Here is a 20,919-nt window from a genome sequence, read left to right on the forward strand (position 1 = left end):
GCAGATGGAAAACCATGTCAACCTTTAAGTTTTAAATCTGCCACCGTGTATTAAATCTATGAAAAATGCAATGATTCTTCTATCTGGATGTAATTTAACCTTGCAAAATTTTCTAGTTGGTAAATAGGCAAAGGTAGTCTTAAACCAGATATTTATGCTTGATAATAATGTCAATTTAGTATCTTGCAGGTACCTTTAACTTTTATTACAAAATGGATTTGACATCTGTTATAGAAAACTTCAATATTGAAAAGAAATCTTTTAGTTGGTGTATTGCACCAAAATTAAAGACTCTGGAGTGGGGGTGGGGAGGAGTTCACTCCTGGAACATGAAGGCAAAGGAAAACCTAGTGGGGGTTGAATTGTTATGTGGAAAACTGGGAAATTTTATACATGAACAAGCTATTGTATTTTACTGTCAACTGTAAACCATTAATCCCCAAATAAAGAAAATTTGAAAGCTGTGTCTGTGTCACAACAATCATCCTTTCATAAACAGTGTCATATAATTAAGTGTAATAACTATAGATATTAAAAACTTATGTACATCACAATTCCTACTGGAGCTTACTGATATGAATCAGGCAACTATCATTAATTTTTTCCTTTTTTTTCTTATCATTAATAGATATATCACTAAAGACGTGGCATGGAAATCAACCTCAGAAGAAACATTGTCGTTTTGGACGGGTTATGTTGTTTTCGCCAGGCTATGTTGTTTTTGCCGGGCTGGCTTCACGGGCGGGTAACAGACGACCAGGGACTCATGGTTGAGCTGTAGGCAGTATCTCTTTATTCATGCAGGACGCAGCACAATCTATACCAAGCTAGACTAAACTAACAACTAACTAAAACGAACAATGTTGTCTTTATATATACTTCCCAAGTAGGGTGGAAACAGGGTGTGACATAGAGAGGGTGGAGAGAAAAGTGACTGGTGAAAATCAGAGTGTGACAAGGAGAGGGGGCAGAGCAAAAACATATCATGAACCAGTGGGGATTGAACCAATGCCCTGGAGGGAGGGTGGTGCTTGTTAACAGCGGTTATGTAAATAGAATGAAGTGGTTATGTAAATAGAATACAGTGTTAAGCAGGGGGTATTAAACCAATGAAACAGAAGGGGTCTCATGCATACCAACAAAACATGAGATGAACTTGATCAACAAATTAATCAGGAGACTTGAGTGCTGGGCTCTGTGACAGTTAAAATATAAAGACAGCATGACAGTAAGCATATTCTTGAATAAATGAATAAAAGTTCCCAAAATCTGTCTTCTTAATCCCAAGAAAATACAGATAAATCGCAATTAAGATGCACATCATGTTCTACAAGCATTAATTTTATAGGAAGACACTTTGGTTCAAACATCAGCAAGAAATTAAGAAATCTAATGGAAATTACGTGTCCTATTGAATTTTCACCTCCAGCTGCCACTAAATTGTCATTTGATCTCAAGTCAGGCTTAGAGTCTGCTGTTCTGCAGTCTTTTTCTGGAGAACAAGGGACAATAATGATGGTATTTGATATGCGGACTCTCTCAAAAGCCTAGACCAAGTAGATTAGAAGCATCCAATAGCACAGCTATATACAAGATACTGGGTACAGTACAGCAAACCATAACAAAAGGACTTTTCAAAGTTAACCCAGTTACCAAATAATGTGATGATAACATTAACTATCAATTGTCTTTTTGAACCCTAAGACAGCAGGAACCTCACATCTCCACTATAGAGCCCCTACTTACCCCAGTCCTGGAACCCTTGGATAGGGCCCACTTTCCCGTATGCCTCTCCCAATCCATATCAAATAATATTGCATCTGCCGAGCACAACCTAATCAACACAACAATTGCCACCTCAACATGCTTCACCTCAGACTGTGTCCAGAGACTTCACATGTGGAATGACAACCCTTCAGCTTCATTACTTGGGTGAGACCTTTCCTTTTATAGTACATTCTAATTTCATCTCAAGTGGTTCACTTTCTGACAAAGTCCCAAAACCTAGATATACACCAGTTTCTGTGAGAGAGAGCTTATGTGCACACGTATCCATAAACTACTGCAAAATATATACCTGAAAACAGAAGTACACTAGAGTTTGCAGTGAGTACCTCCCTAACACTTCCTCTCCACTATTCCAAGCTTTGGGTCCATGATTGCTCAACAATTTGTTTGGCTTTGTATGTTAACTCTCTTTTCAATCACCAGGTTCCAGATGCCATCAGGATGCTAGCCAGGCTTCCCTGGATTGAAGACCCTACCAATGTGTCCTGGAGCTCAGCTACATCCTACTAAGGAAAGAGAGAAGCAGACTGGGAGTATGGACCGACCAGTCAATGCCCATGTTCAGCGGGGAAGCAATTACAGAAGCCAGATCTTCTACCTTCTGCAACCCTCAATGACCCTGGGTCCATGCTCCCAGAGGGATAGAGAATGGGAAAGCTATCGGGGGAGGGGGTGGGATATGGAGATTGGGTGGTGGGAATTGTGTGGAGTTGTACCCCTCCTACCCTATGGTTTTGCTAATTAATCCTTTCTTAAATAAAAAAAAAATTAAAAAATGATGGTAATGATGATGCTGATGATGCTTGGATTAAACTGAGAAAGGATTAGGTCTCTTAGCTTATTAGTAATTTGTTTTATCCTTAATAATACACAAAGTATATTCACTCTAGTTTTGAAATAGTCTCAAATCAGTAAGGCATTTTTTTTGTCTATCTATTTCTAGATTAGAAGGACTATTAATTCCATCTAATATCATCACCTAGAATTCTTTGTTTGCATGTTTTCCCCTTTTTTTTGCCTCCAGGGTTATTGTTGAGGCCCAGTGCCTTCACTATGAATCCACTGCTCCTGGCAGCCATTTTCTCCATTTTATTGCCCTTGTTGTTGTTGTTGTTATTATTGCCATTGCTGTTGTTGTTGTGAGATAGGACAGAGCTAAATCAAGAGAGGAGGGGAAGACAAAGAGAAAGATAGACACCTGTAGACCTACTTCACTGCCTATGAAGTGATACCCCTTTAGGTGGGGAGCTGGGGGCTCAAACCAGCATCCTTGTGTTGCTCCTTGCTCTTTGTGCTTAACGAGCTACCTCCAGGCCCCCTTGTTTGCATTTTTTAAATTTATTTTTTATTTAAGAAAGGATAAATTACCAAGACCATAGGATAGAGGGGTACAACTCCACACAATTCCCACCACCCAATCTCCATATCCCACCCCCTCCCCTGATAGCTTTCCCATTCTCTATCCCTCTGGGAGCATGGACCCAGGGTCATTGTGGGTTGCAGAAGGTGGAAGGTCTGGCTTATCTAATTGCTTCCCCGCTTTCTGTAATTGCTTCCCCGCTGAACATGGGCGTTGACTGGTCTATCCATACTCCCAGTCTGCCTCTCTTTCCCTAGTAGGGTGGGTCTCTGGGGAAGTGGAGCTCCAGGATACATTGGTGGGGTCTTCAGTCCAGGGAAGCTTCGAGGGCATCATGATGGCATCTGGAACCTTTTTGCATTTTTTAACTAAGAGCTGGAAATTTTTTCTCCCAAGGCTTTCCATTCTGTCTTTGAAGCACAAAACAGAAAGTTGTTTATAAACAAAATACTGACTCATCTAAATCTCCACTTTTTCCTGTTGGTTCTATCCTCTTCTAAATGAGGGCCTTCTAGTGTTTTTTTAAAAAGAAAACCCAAAAAACAATTTGCATGTTCCCTTCCATTTCACTCACCATTAACCTTGTATTTTGTTTTCCTTAACTCTTTGATCACTGTTTTTTTTTCAAAGGTTAGTAGATGTTTTCTCTGAATCTCTTACTCTTTGACTTAATACACAAGTGTCAAACAGATGGGTTTTGTTTTTTTATCGTGGCATGGAACATATCTTGAAAACATTGCTTTGAATACGATTGTTTGTTACTAAAGGGTACTGAAATATTGTGTGAAAGGATTTTCTTTTCTCCTTGACCTTAAACAAACACGTTGTATTTCTCCTAAAGAATGCTTCATTCTAATCATTGCCAGTACTGAACTAAATGGTAGTCTTTCTGGATCATACTTAATTCATCACTCATCAGCACTGGTAATGGTCTACAAGACTGTATATATTATATGTATACAATGTCACCTTCCTGAAATTATATGTTACTATACCACACAGAGAGAGAGAGAGAGAGAAAGACAGAGAGAGAGAGAGAAAGAGAGAGAATCATTGTGTCATTCTCCTTCCCTCACACTCCATTTGCCTCTTAAAACAGTCTCACAGTTTCAGTTAGCTCCTCTTTGTGTTGTTTCTCTGTAGTTTTTAGGGGGAAATGCCTCAGGGAAAGAGAACATTTGAAGGAAAGAAGGTCCACTCATTCTGGACCCTCCCTACTACCCCACCCCTCCTTCCTCAAAAGAACTTGGGGCCTGGGGCTTGGTAAAGCAAGCAAGACAGGACTTCAACCAATGAGCCACTTCCTGGATCATTGTTTCCCAATGTTTTAAACAACATCATTAGTTCTTCAAAAGTCATTATGTTGCAGGGTGCCAAGCTGGTGTGGTGGTTCTGCCTGTGGACTCTGAGGCAGACAGAGCTTCAGGTTCAAACCCTGTTCTCACCAGAAGCAAGTGGTTCACTGCTAATAATAATAATAATAATAATTTAAAAAAGTCATTATGCTAAGAGTCCCATCTTTGGAATGGAAAAAAGATAAAGCAATAGCATTAAAGTGGTATAGCAGTTGAGGTTTCTGGGAGTGGTCCACAATGAGTCAGCTTCTTCAAATGTTTCCTTTCCCCTGAGGCAATTTCCCCTAAAACCTACAGAGAAATAACACAAAGAGGAGCTAACTGAAACTGTGAGACTGTTTTATGAGGCAAATGAAATTGATTTTGTATCACACTTGAATCATTCTTCTTTGGGGCTATGCCCTATTTTTTGCCCTCTTTCTGAAATGCCCTTTACTTTGTCTTTTGTCATATTCTTAACCATTTCTCAAAGTCCGTAGTATCCATGTGGTCAATACTCATTTTCTGTTCTGCCATAATGACTGAATGAACAGAAATTAAGAGGTTTAGTAATTTCAACAATGCAAATTTTACATCTTGTTATGGTAAGAAGTCTCCATGGCCTCAACTGGATTGTCTGCTCTGTTCCATAAAGCCAACGTCAAGGTGTCAGCTTAACTATGTTTTCACTGGAATCTCTAGGGGAATAATTCATCTTCTCAATTTATTCACGTTGTTGGTAACATTCATTTTTTTCTGGAGGTTCTAAGACTAAAATCTCCAGTATTTTTGCTGCCTGTCTTTGTGGTGGTGATATATATATATATATTGTCATCCACATTTATGATTTTCATGTATCCCCTTGCAGAATAGTCTGTGAGTGTCACACACTTCAAATCTCTCTGACTTCCTCTTTTGCCTTGAGATGGAAGTAAGCTCCACTTGTAAAGGTCCATTATATTGGACCCACTTGAATAGCCCAAAGCAAATCCCTAATTAATTAATTAACTGTAAAAAGGAAACACTGGCAAAACCATAGGATAAGAGGAGTACAACTCTACACAATTCCCACCATCAGAACTCCATACCCCATCCCCTCCCTTGAAAGCTTTCCTATTCTTTAACGCTCTGGGAGTATGGACCCAAGGTCATTGTGGAATGCAGAAGGTGGAAGGTCTGGCTTCTGTAATTGCTTCCCTGCTGAACATGGGCATTGACAGGTCGATCCATACTCCCAGCCTGCCTCTCTCTTTCCCTAGTAGGGTGGGGCTCTGGGGAATCAGAGCTCCAGGACATATTGGTGGTGTTGTCTGTCCAGGGAAGTCTGATTGGCATCATGCTAGCATCTGGAACCTGGTAGCTAAAAAGAGAGTTAACATATAAAGCCAAACAAATTGTTGACTAACTATGAACTTAAAGGCTAGAGTAGCACAGACAAAGAGTTGGGGGGTGGGGGGAGGCGGTCTCCAATATGCAGATAGCTAGTAAGCATATTTTAGTTCTGTTCCAAAGAGCCTGTGGGTATACTAGTTTTTTTTTTTTTTCCTTTCTCCTGAGCATGAAATCTGATATGCAATTAGATCCAAGTTATTGTCTGGGGAGATGATATCATGGCTGGAAAAATTATCAGAAAGCTGGATCAGGGAAGAGAGTAGCTCCCAAATATGGGAAAGGTGTATACATATTATTGACTGTAAACCCCATAGATTTGAATTTGCAATTCCTTAATTTAATGTTAATTGACTAACGACCTTAATTATATCTGCAGTTTCTTTTGTCCATTTATTGTGACTTACTCCCTGGCATGACACTGGTGGAAAAGAAAGATAGCAATTAGTTTTCACTTCTGCACACTTCCTTCCAGTTTTCCTTCAGTCTCAGAAGACCAACGTGTTACATTCTGAAAGGTTTACAGTGTCAGCCAAAATGTGAACAAAATTGCTCTACCAAGTTGAGAAATTCTCCTTTAAAATGTACAGATAAGATCTTAGCAAGACAACAACTGAAAAGAAAAAGAGAAAAGCCCTTAGGCTAAAGGCAGGTTGGTAAATTAAGGTGGCATCTAAAAAACACATTGGGGTTTGTTGGCGTGAAACTTGTAGGACCAAAACTTACCTACCACAAAGCTTTTCTCCTGAAAACCTTCCACTGAGGTTCACCTACATTACAAACTTTACATTTCTGTTTGTATCATTCATGGTGTAATTAAAGCGATTTATTTGTCTTAATTTCCTTACTCAATTCCAAGACCATTTTGAAGGTAGTTAGTTATAGCTTTTGTGCTTTATAGTGTGTAATAAAATTGGCACACCAATGAATGAACTGAAATGAATAGCCCAAGTCACACAATTAGTAATACAGAATGCAATGAAATAGAAAAAGACTTGACAGTATTCTTTCCTTTTCTGTTCTCTTTCAGAGAATTGCTCACCTTTTGGTTATACTTGTGATGAGAATTGTACCTGGGACACCAGAGGCTGAGACATGAAAGTCTTTTGAATAGCTGCTATATTTTTTTCTGGGTCCCATTTTCTTTTCAATAGCAACTTCCTGGTACCTTGTTCTTTCACATCAAGTTTGTCTGCATAAATGTAATGTTGTGCATCTACAATTGCTAAACATAGCATCATGGGTTTCCCTTTGATAGATAAGAAGTTACATATTATAATAGAAAATGTGAGTATGTTGCACAATTTTTTTTCTCCAAGAATTTTCCCTCCCCTTAATCCTTATTCACTATCCAGAAATTTAGCAAGATTTATAGACATGGTATTATTACTACATTTTAAGAAAACATCTTTTTTTTTTTCTACTGCAAGGAGATACAGACTTACATAATGGCTTTTTAAATTCTTGATTTATCTGTAATCAGGCTTGAGCAGTCTGCTACTCTCTTCTATTAAATGCTTCAGTGAGCAGTCACACTCAAGCGCCAACAAACCCCAATGTGTTTTTTAGATGCCACCTTAATTTACCAACCTGCCTTTAGCCTAAGGGCTTTTCTCTTTTTCTTTTCAGTTGTTGTCTTGCTAAGATCTTATCTGTACATTTTAAAGGAGAATTTCTTAACTTGGTAGAGCAATTTTGTTCACATTTTGGCTGACACTGTGAACCTTTCAGAATGTAACACGCTGGTCTTCTGAGACTGAAAGAAAACTGGAAGGAAGTGTGCAGAAGTGAAAACTAATTGCTATCTTTCTAGAACGACTATGCACACATTTTCCATAGTAAAAACAACAGTAGTAGGTTGTCCTAAACTTTGAGTTAAGAGTTAGAAAGTGTGGAGTCAAGCACTGCTGTTGCAACTCCCCCTTCTTTCTGACTATTGGTAAATCACATACCCTCTCAGCCTGCATTTCCTTAACAATGTGACAAACACAAACTTCATCCAGAACTGAAAAATAACGCTGAGGCCCTGAGTCACAGTTCTTTTTCTTTCAAGATTAGTGTTTTACTTAATTTTTTTCTAAAGTTTATACAAAGATGATCCAGTGTGAACTATTTTTAGACAAAGTTATTTTATTGCTTACTTCCTGCAGAGAAAAAGTCATTTCTTCTAAAGAGTAACTAGGCATTTGTATAGGCATTACTAAGAACTTAAAACTACCATAAATCAAGGTAAGGACAACATAAAAAATTGCTACTTTATATACAAATGACATGGCAAAGAACTGTTTTAGAGAAGACAAGGAGAAGCAGAACAGGATCTTGCTTCTGAGCCCTCCTTAGTAATCTGCTATCATACTAGAAAAAAAGAGACTTAAAAAGAGAATAGGAACAGTCATACTCTTGCAAGGGAGAGAGGTAGAAGCAGAGCAAAAGCTGTAGGGGGTTCCTTTTATGCTCCACTGGTAGGACTGTCAATAAATATTCAGACGGAAGAATCACAAGAAACTCCATTAGTTCAGGGAGATGAGTGTTTATTGAAGCAAAGTAGGAAAACAGATAGTAATAAAGAGAGAGCTACACACAGAGACATGTAGTCCCTCAAGAGTGAGAGAGAACCCCAGTCCTCCTCCTTTTCATGTGGATTCTGAGGATGTTGAGGTGCACCCTGAAGAGATTAAATTCACCCATTATCTCTAGGAGCACATCTGCATTCATCTGTACTTTATGACTTCAGGCAGTGGAGATACCAGAGTTATGAATGGATGCAGGATGCAGACATCTTGGTGGCGGGCTGCTCTTCCAGGCTGCCTGCAGGGTGTGTAGGGCTGGGAGAAGGCAAGAGGCTGCTTGCTAATGTCCTTCCAGTACCCTCCAGGAGTCCTTCCCTAGAAAGTGTTCTAATAATACCTAGGCACTTGGAGGTTGCAGCATTCATAAAATTCACTATTCAATCTATTTCAACAAGGAAAAACCACTGCAGTCAATGTTTACTTGGTACTCATTACTGGGATGCTCGGGGTAAGGATGCAGAAAGTAAGTGGAAGGACAGATTCAGAGGAAAGAAGTGTGGAGAACAAGGGTGCAGGTGAAGTAGGGCTGGGGGGACATGTTGCCAGAGAAGGGGTACTCACTAGAGCAAGGCCAAGAGCAGGGGGCTCCAAGTTGCTGCAGGAATAGCAAAGCGTCATCCCACGGTCATGTTGATGTTGCCGCTCGCTCACAAGCTAGAACCACTTCTACAAGGAACAAACACTAGATATCCTCTCACACAGTGTGACTGGGCTGGAGAAATACTGGTGGAATGATTGGCAGGTGCCTCAGGAACAGCAGCTCCTCCCTGCATTCCAGAACCAGCTACCTTACCAGTCATGGCTACTTGTAGTTTTCAACACTCATTGTGTCTTCTAGAACAAACTAACTATGAATACAGAGGTATCGCTATATTTTTAAAATTAGCATTTATGGGATATATATAACTAAATATTTCTAATTTAGTTAGTTGTTCTTTAGGTGATCAACTTTAGATTTTGACACAAATATGGCCACAAAAAGCCACCTTGTTTGAGAAATTTGTTTCTTAGCCTTTAGCTACATCTTAGTTACCAAGTTTGTTCAGATATTCAAATTGTAATCAGAGAAACACACTCTAGAACACTGATCTCAGTCATGAATTGTCTATTTAAGTGGGCATATTATTAAGAATAATTTATTCAAGATATATTTATTATCAATAAACATGTTTTTAGCATAGATATGTACCAAGTACTACCCAAACAGTGATGATGCTTCTGTACTTCTCGCTGTATATTAAATACATTATCAAAATATACTTCTACAAATTCTGTAACAGGAGGACATTTACTTTGGCAAAGCTTATAAATTATATGTACTAGTATGGTTAAAATAATAAAGGAGTTTGTATTTTGTAGTGGACTGCTTCATCTTTCTCTGATTCTCTTAGATAAACTTTTCTTCTCCTGTTTCTCATTCAGACGTGCCTTTAAAATGCTTCTGAGAGCTCTTTCCTTGTCTACTGCACTCATGGCTCCCGATGCCATGAAATATCTGAAGCATGTAGCACCTCTAAAACATTAGATGCTGGATGAACTGACAGGAGTATTTGCTTCTCATCCCTTTGTGAGTTCCACAAGTTGTCTTCCTCTCATTTTCCTGCAGCATGGATTTAAGTATGCTCAAACAGAAGGTCCTCAAGTCACAGTTCATCAAGGCTGATGGCAATGTCTATAATGATAAACCTACCTTTCTGGCTATATGGATATCATCAACACTGATAAGGCTGGAGACAATTTTCCTCTGATCTATGTTACTAAGGGTCATTGTGCTGTTCATTTTATTACATCTGAGTAGATCAACAAATACAGCTAGTGCCCAGTGAGGAAGATCTTTGTGAGCATCAAAATAACTCTTCATTTGATGACCTGTTGATGTTTCTACCACCCACTATCCTGATTTCTTCATCAAGGTGAACATTGTTCAGATAGATTTGGCAGGATTACTGACTTCATCAAGTTTGACACTGATAATTTTTGCATGGTGCAAAGCTGGAAATAATAGGTATGATAGAGAGAGAGAGAGAGAAAGAGGGGGTAGGGGTTGGGGAGAGAAGACTGATTCTTTTCATATGGTCATTATGAGAAATGACAATTGAAACAGCTTTGCCACTTCCTCTCTGACTTTTTGTTGTTGTTGTTGTTATTAGCACAGGCAATAAACCTTGTATTTCTCTTCCCTGAAGAAAAAGTATCCACACCACTACTGAAGAGAGAGAGAGAGAGGAGACTGAAAGTTAAACAGAGCAGTGGGCGATATGCTTGCCAAGTGATATAGTTGGGTAAAAGAGTCTTGATGCTTAAAGTTACTACTGTAGGAAAAACATAATAAAAAGCTTCTGAGAATTGAGAAAGTCACAGGTCAGAAAAGTCAGCAAAAAAACTCACAGATGCCATTATAAATAAGTGGAATAATGCCTGGTATTCTTTAAACATTAAAGAAGTAAGACACTTGAGAAATTATTATTATCATAAAGTCCTCCACTTTCAGTCCCAATAAAGAGGACATTTCACAGCGTGATAGAACTTTGTACATGCAAACATTCAAATATTTCATGGACTGCCAAAGCTCATCATCTTTTCAAAGACTTACTTTTCCAGGAAAAAAAAAATCTACTTTTAAATGTGGAATAAAATTGCAAACAAGAAAGCCAATCTGAAGAGGTTTTGGTTCAGCCTTAGGAATGGAGATATAAAATTTCTTTGTTTGAGCAAGAATGCCAAGCAATAAGTTGTTTCCCTCTTCCTGTCTACATTCCAACATCCTGTAACAAGAAAAACAAAACACTGAAAAAATTCATTAAGGTAAACAATAAAATAGTTAAGTTTTGCCTCTCAGTTCACATTTCCTCAGATGTAGGGTGATTCTCTCTCTTTCTCATTTTTTTAAAGCTTATTTATTTATTTGATAAGATAGAGAGAAATTGAGAGGAGAGGGGATGATAGAGAGGAAGAGAGACATCTGTAGCACTACTTCACCACCAGTAAGGCTTCCTCCCTACAGGTGGAGACTAGAAGCTTGATCCCAGGTCCTTGCCCATCATAATGTATGTGCTCAACCACGTATGCCACCACTGGGTCCTATTAGAGTGGTTCTCTGCCCTCAAAAGATAATTTACCTTGAGATGAGTTATATACTTATTATCTGATCATGTTAGAAAATGTCTTCTGAAAGGATCAGATGGTGGTACATCCAGTTGAGAGCGCATATTACTATGCGCAAGGACCTAGATTCAAGTCTCTGATCCCCATTTGTAGGGGGGAACCTTCATGAGTGATGAAGCAGATCTGTAGTTGTCACTCTGTCTCTCTCCCTATCTCAATCTTCTCTCTCAGTTTCTTTATTTTCTATCAAATAAAAGGTAAGGGAGAGGGAAAACTGGCTGCATGGACAGGTAGATTCATCCTGCAGGCACCAAACCTGGTGGCAAAATAACAACAGTAATAGCAATGGGAGAAAGTACCTTATGTCTTCACAGATAAGTGATTGCTTTTTTCCCCCCAGAGTTATCACTGGGGCTTAGTGCTAATACTATAAATCCACTGCTTCTGGCAGCTATTTTTCTGTATAGGACAGAGAGTAATTGAGAGAGAATGAGGAAATAGAGATGAAGAGAAAAAAATAGACATCTTCAGAGCTGTCTGTGAAGTGTTCTCCCTTCAGGTGGGGAGTGGGGGCTTGAACTTGGATCCTTGCTTGGGCCCTTACACTCATTACTATATGTGCTTAACCAGGTGTGCCATCACCTGGCCTCCAACAAGTAGTTGTTTATTTTTACAAATACATACTCCTCTTCTTCCTTCCTTCCTTCCTTCCTTCCCTTCCTTTTTTTTCTCTTTTCTCTTTCTTTCTTTCTTCCTTCCTTTCTTTTTTTCTTTCTTTCCTGATCTGTCTCTTTCTTTCCTAGTATACAAAGCCTTGAGCATCTGTAATTTCACCCATTCCTGGGGGCCATTATCCATTCTGGATAGAGAGACAAAAAGAGAGGGAGAGGGGGAGAATTGAAATAGTACCTGAACAGTTCAAGGTGTTGTAGTATTCTCATATCTGGTATCTGGACTCCATCCTGGGCCCTGCCATGTACAGGTAGGCACCCTACCTGATGAGCTATTCTCTCAGCTCTGGAGTCATATTGTTAATAAAAGATATGAAACTCCAAAGTACAAGAATGATATACAGTTTTCCCTTGTTATTTCAAAGTAGATTCGGCTAGAAATCTTTAATCCTTCTTCATATTGAGTTATTCATGGAGGCATCTAAAATAAATTGAGTGAACATCAAATTGTGCTAAAATGTGAAGAGGAAGAGTATTAGTCCACTAACCAAGAGTTTTCTGAGAGTCAAATGGAAAACCTAGGAATAGACATTTATAAAGCTATAAAACTCTGGGCTAGGGAGATAGCATGAAAGTTATGCAAAAAACATGCATCCCTGAGGCTCTGAGGTCTCAGATTCAGTCTCTAGCATCACTATAACTCAAAGCTGAGCAGTGCTCTTGTCTCTCTCTGTCTCTGTCTCTCTTTCTCATTAAAAATAAAGTATTTGTTTTAAAAAATATGACATTTAAATATGAACTATCAAAACTACTAGTTTTTTGTTAAACATCCGCGTAGCGGCATCATTGATCAAATAGCAAAACAGGTAACAAATGTTCAAAGAAAATGTAACAGAGCAAGAAGAGATTAAAAAATATTGTTGAGGAACTCTAGATTGCATCTATTATTGTTAAGAAAGGAAATTCTAGCTTGAACCTATTGTTGTCTATAGTTGTTGAGAAAGGTACTTTATATATATTACAGTTAAGAATGCTACATCAATTAAGAGCACTTATCTTTAAAAAAGAAACTTTAGTTTGCATCTATCAGTTAAGAAAGGAACTCTAGTTTGATCCTTTTCATCTATTCTGCTCTGAGGCTTTCCAAGATGGACATGGTGTTCCATAATGGAAATGTGTGTTCACATTCACAATATCTGCTAGGTTATCTTTGTGAAATAAGATGACATTTATATAGGCATCCCCCCCCCTTGGTAAGAAAAGGAAAATCAATACACAGAGGAATCCTTAGATGTATCTAGTTAGAAGAGGTGATATAGGAGGTAAATCTATGTGATCCTGCCCAACCTTTCCTGCAGGAGATCTCTAGTGGTATAGATAGTTCCAGGATGGGAATGTGCCCTTCCTGTAGAGGTCAAGGGCTACTTTTCTGAGAGCTTGTTTGGAGGTTCTAGCAGGGGAGTGCAGCTACTCTTATACCCTTATACTGGTCCATCTCTATTCCAGGAAGGCCATCCTTTTCCACAGTGTGTGCAGCTTTAGGAGGGATGCACATGGAATGATGAGGGAGGAAGGGGACACCTGCCTAGCCAACCAGATCAGCTGAATCAACCCTGAGTATCAGTGTGAGGACAGCCAGATTACCCTCACATCCAAAAGGACTACTTGTCTGATCTTCTCCTATAATTGTAATAGGCTTTCTTTGTTTAAGGAAAGCAGTTTGCTACCATTTCTGAAGACATTATGGCCTTTGTTCCATATGCAAATAAGTAAAGAGGGAGACTGCTGGCATTTTCCTGTCTTTTGCATAACAGAACTGCTTTTCTGCCTCAATCCTAAACCCTGGTGTAAGGTTCCTGGTTCAAGCCTCCAGCTCCCCACCTGCAGGAGAGTTGCTTCACAGGAAGTGAAGCAGGTCTGCAGGTGTCTGTGTTTCTCTCCCCCTCTCTGTCTTCCCCTCCTCTCTCAATTTCTCTCTGTCCTATCCAACAACAACAAGAAGGATACACAACAAGGGCAACAAAAATAGCCTCCAGGAGCAGAGGATTCATAGTGCATGCACTGAGCCAAGCAATAACCCTGGAGGCACAAAAAAAGTTGTAATTTCTGTTGTTTGAATGTTGAGTTTAATGTTCATTCCAAGTTTCTATATTATAAGCATAAACTAAATTTTATACATATTGCTATTGTTATTGTCACTGGGGCTTCACTCTTCCAAATTAACTTTGAAGGGAGGAAAGAGCCAGAGACAGAGGGAAAGATATCACAACATTGAAGCTTCCTCCAGTGTGGTGGAGGCCAGACTAGAAATTAGGTTGTGTGCATAAAAACACAGAAGCACTACTGATGTGATCTATCTTGGTGGATATCTTGTGAGAATAGCCTACATGAAGAAGACAGGAAAAACTTGCTAATGAGGATGTAAAGGAAAAGAGGACATTATTACATGCAGGTGGAAATGCAAATTGGTTCAACCCTTATGGAAAACAGGACGAATAGGCCTCAAAATATTAAAGGTAGAACTACCATACAGTCCAACAATCTGTCTCTTAGGTACCTATCCAAAAAGACACAGAAACAGCTCTGAGGAAGTATATGCATGTATATGTTTATGTTTATAATAGTACTAAATGAAGTACAGGAGATATGGAAACAACCCAAGTGACTGATGACATATGAATAGATAGAGAAAATGTTACTTATATAACCAATAGAATACTACTTGCTACATGAAAGGTGATAACTTACCTTTTTGTACAGCACAGGCAGAACTAGAGAAGATCATGCTAAATGATTTAAGCCAGAAGTAGAAAGGCAAATACCAGATTATCTCATGTCTAAGTGGGATCTACTAAACAAAGCAAAGGAAAAATTCAGAATGAAGCATAAATAAGTCTTGTTTTGATAAAATTATATCCCAGGACAGACTTTATCTTGCTCATTTCTGTGCACTACCTCATTTTTCACCTTATTTATTTATTTATTTATTAAAAAGAAACTGACAAAACCATAGGATAGGAGCCATACAACTCCACACAATTCCCACCACCAGAACTTTGTATCCCCTCCCCTCCACTGATAGCTTTCCTATTCTTTAGCCCTCTGAGAGTATGGTCATTGAGGGATGGTGAAAGGCCAGTTTCTGTAATTGCTTCCCCGCTGAACATGGGCATTGACAGGCCGATCTATGTTCCTAGCCTGCCCCTCTCTTTCCCTAGTAGGATGGGGCTCTGGGGAATCATAGCTCCAGGACACATTGGTGGGGCTGCCTGTCCAGGAAAGTCTGGTTGGCATTATGCTAGCCTCTGGAACCTGGTGGCTGAAAAGAGAGTTAACGTACAAAGCCAAGCAAATTGTTGAACAATCATGAACCTAAAGGGTGGAATAGTGCAGATGAAGAGTTGGGGGGGGGGTCTCCATTTTATAGATAGCTAGTAGGCATATTTTAGCTATATTCCAAGGCCCTGTGGCTATACTAGTTTTTTTTTTCTTTTTTTTTTGTTTTCCCGGAGCTTGAAATCTGATATGCAGGTGGATCCAAGTTATTGTCTGGGGAGATGATGTCATGGCTGGAAAAAGGACCAGAAAGCTGGATCAGGGAAGACAGTAGCTCTCTAATATGAGAATGGTATATAAATATTGTTGACTGTAAACTCCACTGATTTGATGTGATCTGGGGTCCATATTAAGCTTAGGAGCCTATGTGACCTCCGAATCCCTATAGATCTGAGCTCACATTCTGTAGTCATGAGTAGGAATCAAAGCAAGGACTGCAAAGGCTGAATAAGGGCAAGAGACTAGCATACTTTAAGATGACTCTCTAGTCACTATCAGGTCACCCCATCAGCTGGGGCCCTATTCGGGGAGTCCTGAGATTCCCAAACAGACACGATGGGCCTAGACCTCAAATAAATCCCTTTCTCCACTGTTACCGGTCATCACTATCCGGAACAACAAAATAGACCCCTTTGTGGGCCCCCCCCATAAGACCTTGCCCTCAACTTGGATCAACAATGGTAGAGAATGTTCCATCCTCTAAAGGGAGGCTGGACAACATATTCTATGCTACACCTGAGAAGATGGGTCTATTCCTCACCTTTTAAAACTTTAATAGGACCTTCTCCTTCTTCTTCTAGCATTTGCCCTTCTTCTGTAGCCAGTCAATAGCATCAGGTTGAGCCTGATGTAAAGTTTCGAGACCTCCTTTGAATCTGGAGAGGTGGCAGTCGTTAACTATGTGGGTCATAGTCTGTCTGGAGCCGCAGGGGCAGTTCGGGTCGTCTCTGGCTCCCCAGCGATGGAACATAGCGGCGCACTGGCCATGGCCTGTTCGATAGCGATTGAGGAGGGCCCAATCATAACATGCTAGGTTGACGCTTGCAGGGGTCTGTGATGAGGTGTTTGTTCTTTACCTCAGCTGACTGCCAACTCTGTTTCCAAGAGACTGGAACAGAGAAGTTCAGTGTAGGCATAGGGGACCAGATTGGGTGACGAGACGTCAAGCGTTGGACAGGGTGGGCGAAGATATCCGCGTATATTGGCAGGTCCGGTTGAGCGTAGACGTGGGAAATGAACTTAGATGATGCCGCATCCCGACGAATATCTGGCGGGGCGATGTTGCTAAGAACTGGCAGCCATGGAACCGGGGTGGAACGGATGGTTCCAGAAATTATCCTCATGGAGGAATATAATTTGGAATCGACCAAGTGGACATGGGGGCTACGGAACCATACTGGGGCACAGTATTCTGCAGTGGAATAGCATAATGCCAGAGATGATGATCGTAGTGTGGAAGCGCTCGCGCCCCATGAGGAGCTGGCCAGTCTTGGAATGATGTTATTCCTCGCGCCCACCTTTGCTGCAGTTTTTATGAGATGTTCGTGAAATGACAGAGTGCGATCGAGAGTAAAGCCAAGATAGACTGGCTGGGCTTCATGCCGGATTCTCGTATCCTCAAGCTGCACATTAAGCTCACTCGAGGCCGAGGCATGGTATAGATGGAAAACAGATGATACCGTTTTTGCAGTGCTAGGGATTAGTCGCCATTTTTTACAGTAATCAGATATCAGAGACATGTCTTTCGTGAGTGTTTCCTCAAGGATGTCGAACTTTGATGCCTGAGTTGCACAGCAGATGTCTTTGGCGTAGATGAACTTCCTTGAAGAAACTTTATAGGACCTTCTCCTGATCTGTTAGGATGTAAAATGCCTTGCTACAAAGATGTCTGCCTTTAAGGACCACAAGGGCTGTTACTTATTCAGGCCTAATTGATGTAATTGGTGCTGAGAAGATACTCCAAATTCTCCATGTCCACCTGCATCTGCCTCAAGAAAATCAATATGGATGATCTTCAGAATAAATAGCTCTCGAAGCTCCTCCTTAGGAACTTGAGAAGAACATACATCACTGTTGTTTCATCCTCCTCCAAATCATCTATTTCTCTTTCTATAACTTTAAAAGACCCAATGTAATTGAACCAACTGATTCTGTTTCCTCTCAGAAAAGTAAAAACTCCCCTTTTTTTCACCTTGAGCCTTTCTCTATCACAAGTCTGTTCTTCACTTTTGTCTATCATGTCTAGATCTGTAGATCTGTATATCCGGTGTACATCTGATATTACTAAAAGGGGAAAGGAGAGGCGGTCAAAAGAACACAGTGGACCTAATACCCTATAGTTCAGGCAGATGATGCTTAAGTAGTGGGCAATGAATGAAGACATACTTAAAAGAGATATGAAATCATACTCATGATACAGCACGCTTATAAAGCAATATTTCATCAAAATAATTTAAATATAAAATTAAAACTTTGATCCCAATCAGGAATTTAAGAAGACCTTGATTTTCACATTTGAAAAGCTCACATAGTACCTCACAAAATTAACGCAGAATAATTATCACTTGTTACATAAACATAATCTAATGTAGTGACAAAGATGAAATCTTCAAATTTTTCAAGAAAGTAAATTACAAAAGCAAAAGAAGATCAATGGGCGCAGGTGGCTGTGCATCTGGTTGAGTACACACAAAGCCATGCACAAGAACCTGGGTTCAAGTTCCCAATCTCCATATGCAGTGGTAAAACTTCAAGCATGGAGAAGCATTTCTATAGGTGCCAAGCCCCAGAGATAACCTTGGTGGCAAATAAGAAAAGATTGATACTACAATTTTTAGAACCAGTATATAAAGTAAGGCGACAATGACCCAGAATGTTGATAATATTTGTAACAGATTTCTTGAGGGCTAATTCATTGAAAATGCATATATTGAGATTATACAATTTGCTAACTTTAATGTATGTGTATAGTTATGAAACTGTTACCACAATTGATATACTCGCTATCTATAGCAATTTCTTTTGCTTTGTACTGTTTCTTCACAGCATTTCTGCTTTCATCAGCTAGCAGTCATTGATACACTGTTTCCATATTTGCAGTTTATACCAAAAGAATCTTTAGGGAGGTATCAGTAATACAGTGAGCACATGCCTTTTATATGAAAGGTTCTGGGATAGATCACTGGCATTGTATACAATAGCAGAATAGTGTCCTTTTTTATTTTTCAATAAACAAATACAAAAAATCATATACATAGGCCCTTTTGTCTGGTTTCATATATTAAACATAATTGTTTTAAGACACATCCATTATCTCTCTGTATCAGTCACTCATTTTTTTTTGGTTGTTGAGCTGAATATATTTTATTGATAAGGAACATATTTTTAATCATCTTTTAATGAATCCCCAAGTTGTTTCCCTTTTCAGCTATGAGAAATGTAGATGCACTACACATTCTTGTACAAATATTTGTATGGACATATAATTAATTTCTCATGGAAAAGCAACACACTATTTCACCGGCACACACTACATTTTTTAATGGGCACTAGGGCAGGAAATGGTATTAGGGTACAGGCCAGCAGGTTTCCAGGTCCAATATTTTTATTTTAATCTAGAGATAGGGGTATATAGAGAATAGAGAAAAAGGGGAGACATCACACCACTTACACACAAGTGATGAAGTCCCCCTGATGTCATCTATGATGTTTTCACGTACTATAGGGCTTCAAACCCAGGGTGTCACACATGGTAAGGCACATACTCTACTAGGTGACCAATCTTATGACCCTTTAAAGTATTTTTATATTGGCTATTTTAAAAAGACTTATTTATTTAATTATGAGATAGAGGATTCTTTGTTCAGTTTGACTGTACATATGTGTTCATTGGGAATCCACTCAGTGTTTGAGGGATAATTGTTGGTATGTTCCCTTCCCCCCGACCTCTGAGAAGAATTGGTTTGCCCCTTGCTAGTTTCGCGCCCCACTTTCTCCCCGCCCCCTATGCTAAGGACGGGCAGAGTCCCAGCAGCAGCGGCAGAGAGAGGATGATGGAGAAAAGCACATGGTGTGGTGATTTGCCCATTCGTGAATAAAGATTAAACTGCGTTCTCAGCCCAGCCGTGTGTCTCTGGTTGTTTCTGTTACCCACCTGTGAAGCCAGCCCGGATAAAACAACAGATAATATTCTATAAATCTTTAGAATTATTTCCCTGTGTCATTAGAGAAAATAATTGTATGACAGAAAAAAGGAAAGAACCCAAATGTTTATCCACATAGACACATATTCTTAATTCATAGTCCAACATTGAGATAACTTTCAGAGACAAAAAAGAAAGTCATTGTGAATACATGTAACATAATAAATCACAAAACTTTTAGGCTAGGTGAAAGCAAGCACAAAAGTCCCTAATGTTCAATTTCATTTACTTAAGACACTAAACTAGGCAAGATTATTGTATACCAGAAGAAAGAAGACTAATTGTAGTCTGAAGCAAGAATGGCAGAGATAGAACACTAGGGCTCAAAGGAAGAATGTAAATGTCCCATAAGTTGACTGCGGCAGTAGTTACATGAAGGAAATTATAAAAACTCAACTAGCACTTATAATGCAGCATTCAATATGTATAGGTTTTACAATAATAACATTAACTAATAGGCAAAGAATATGTTTCTTAATTGTGCATTGGTGAACAGGAAAGGGCTTATAACCACTGACTCCTCTTTATGGTATGAGGGGTAATATCCAGGCCAGCTGTCAAAGAGATCTAATTCTATGAATACATAAATTCACAAGGTCATTTAATAAGACTGAATTCACATATCTACTTTATAAAGAAATTCATGTGAAAAAAATTCTATAAAGTAGTAAGTCTTCAACTTACAAGAGTCAAAATCATAAAAAAAAAACTTCAATAAAGCTAGGGTACACTTTAAGAATGTTTCATCTCTTATAACAAGTATACTTCAGGGTTATCTCAATGTAGTTTATGCTGTATCCATATATGCTGATGGAAGATGGGGTACAGAAACTATTTTCAATATCTGTTATATTCTAAGCAATGGGAAGTTATAATGGTGAATCAAGCAAAAGCTGTACAAAAGCTGTAGGTGCATTTATAAAATTTTTTATTTATAAAATGGAAATATTGACAAGACCATAGAATGAGAGGGGCACTACTCCACACAATTCCCACCACCAGAACTCCATATCCAATCCTGTCCCTTGATAGCTTTCCCATTCTTTTTCCCTTTGGGAATATGGACCCAGGGCCATTATATGGTGCAGAAGGTAGGAGGTCTGGCTAGTAGGTGCTTTATAATATATGCTGGAAAACAGACTTACACAAAAGTAGCTTAAAGGT

General features: G+C 39.2%; 1 pseudogene; it reads left to right on the forward strand.

The window, feature by feature from the left end:
* The first annotated feature begins 9,912 nt into the window (after positions 1–9,912).
* Positions 9,913–10,443, forward strand: LOC132540317 (small ribosomal subunit protein eS4-like; annotated as a pseudogene).
* Positions 10,444–20,919: the final 10,476 nt, after the last annotated feature.

The sequence above is a fragment of the Erinaceus europaeus genome, chromosome 9 (genome assembly GCF_950295315.1).
Source record: "Erinaceus europaeus chromosome 9, mEriEur2.1, whole genome shotgun sequence".
NCBI classification, from domain to species: domain Eukaryota; kingdom Metazoa; phylum Chordata; class Mammalia; order Eulipotyphla; family Erinaceidae; genus Erinaceus; species Erinaceus europaeus.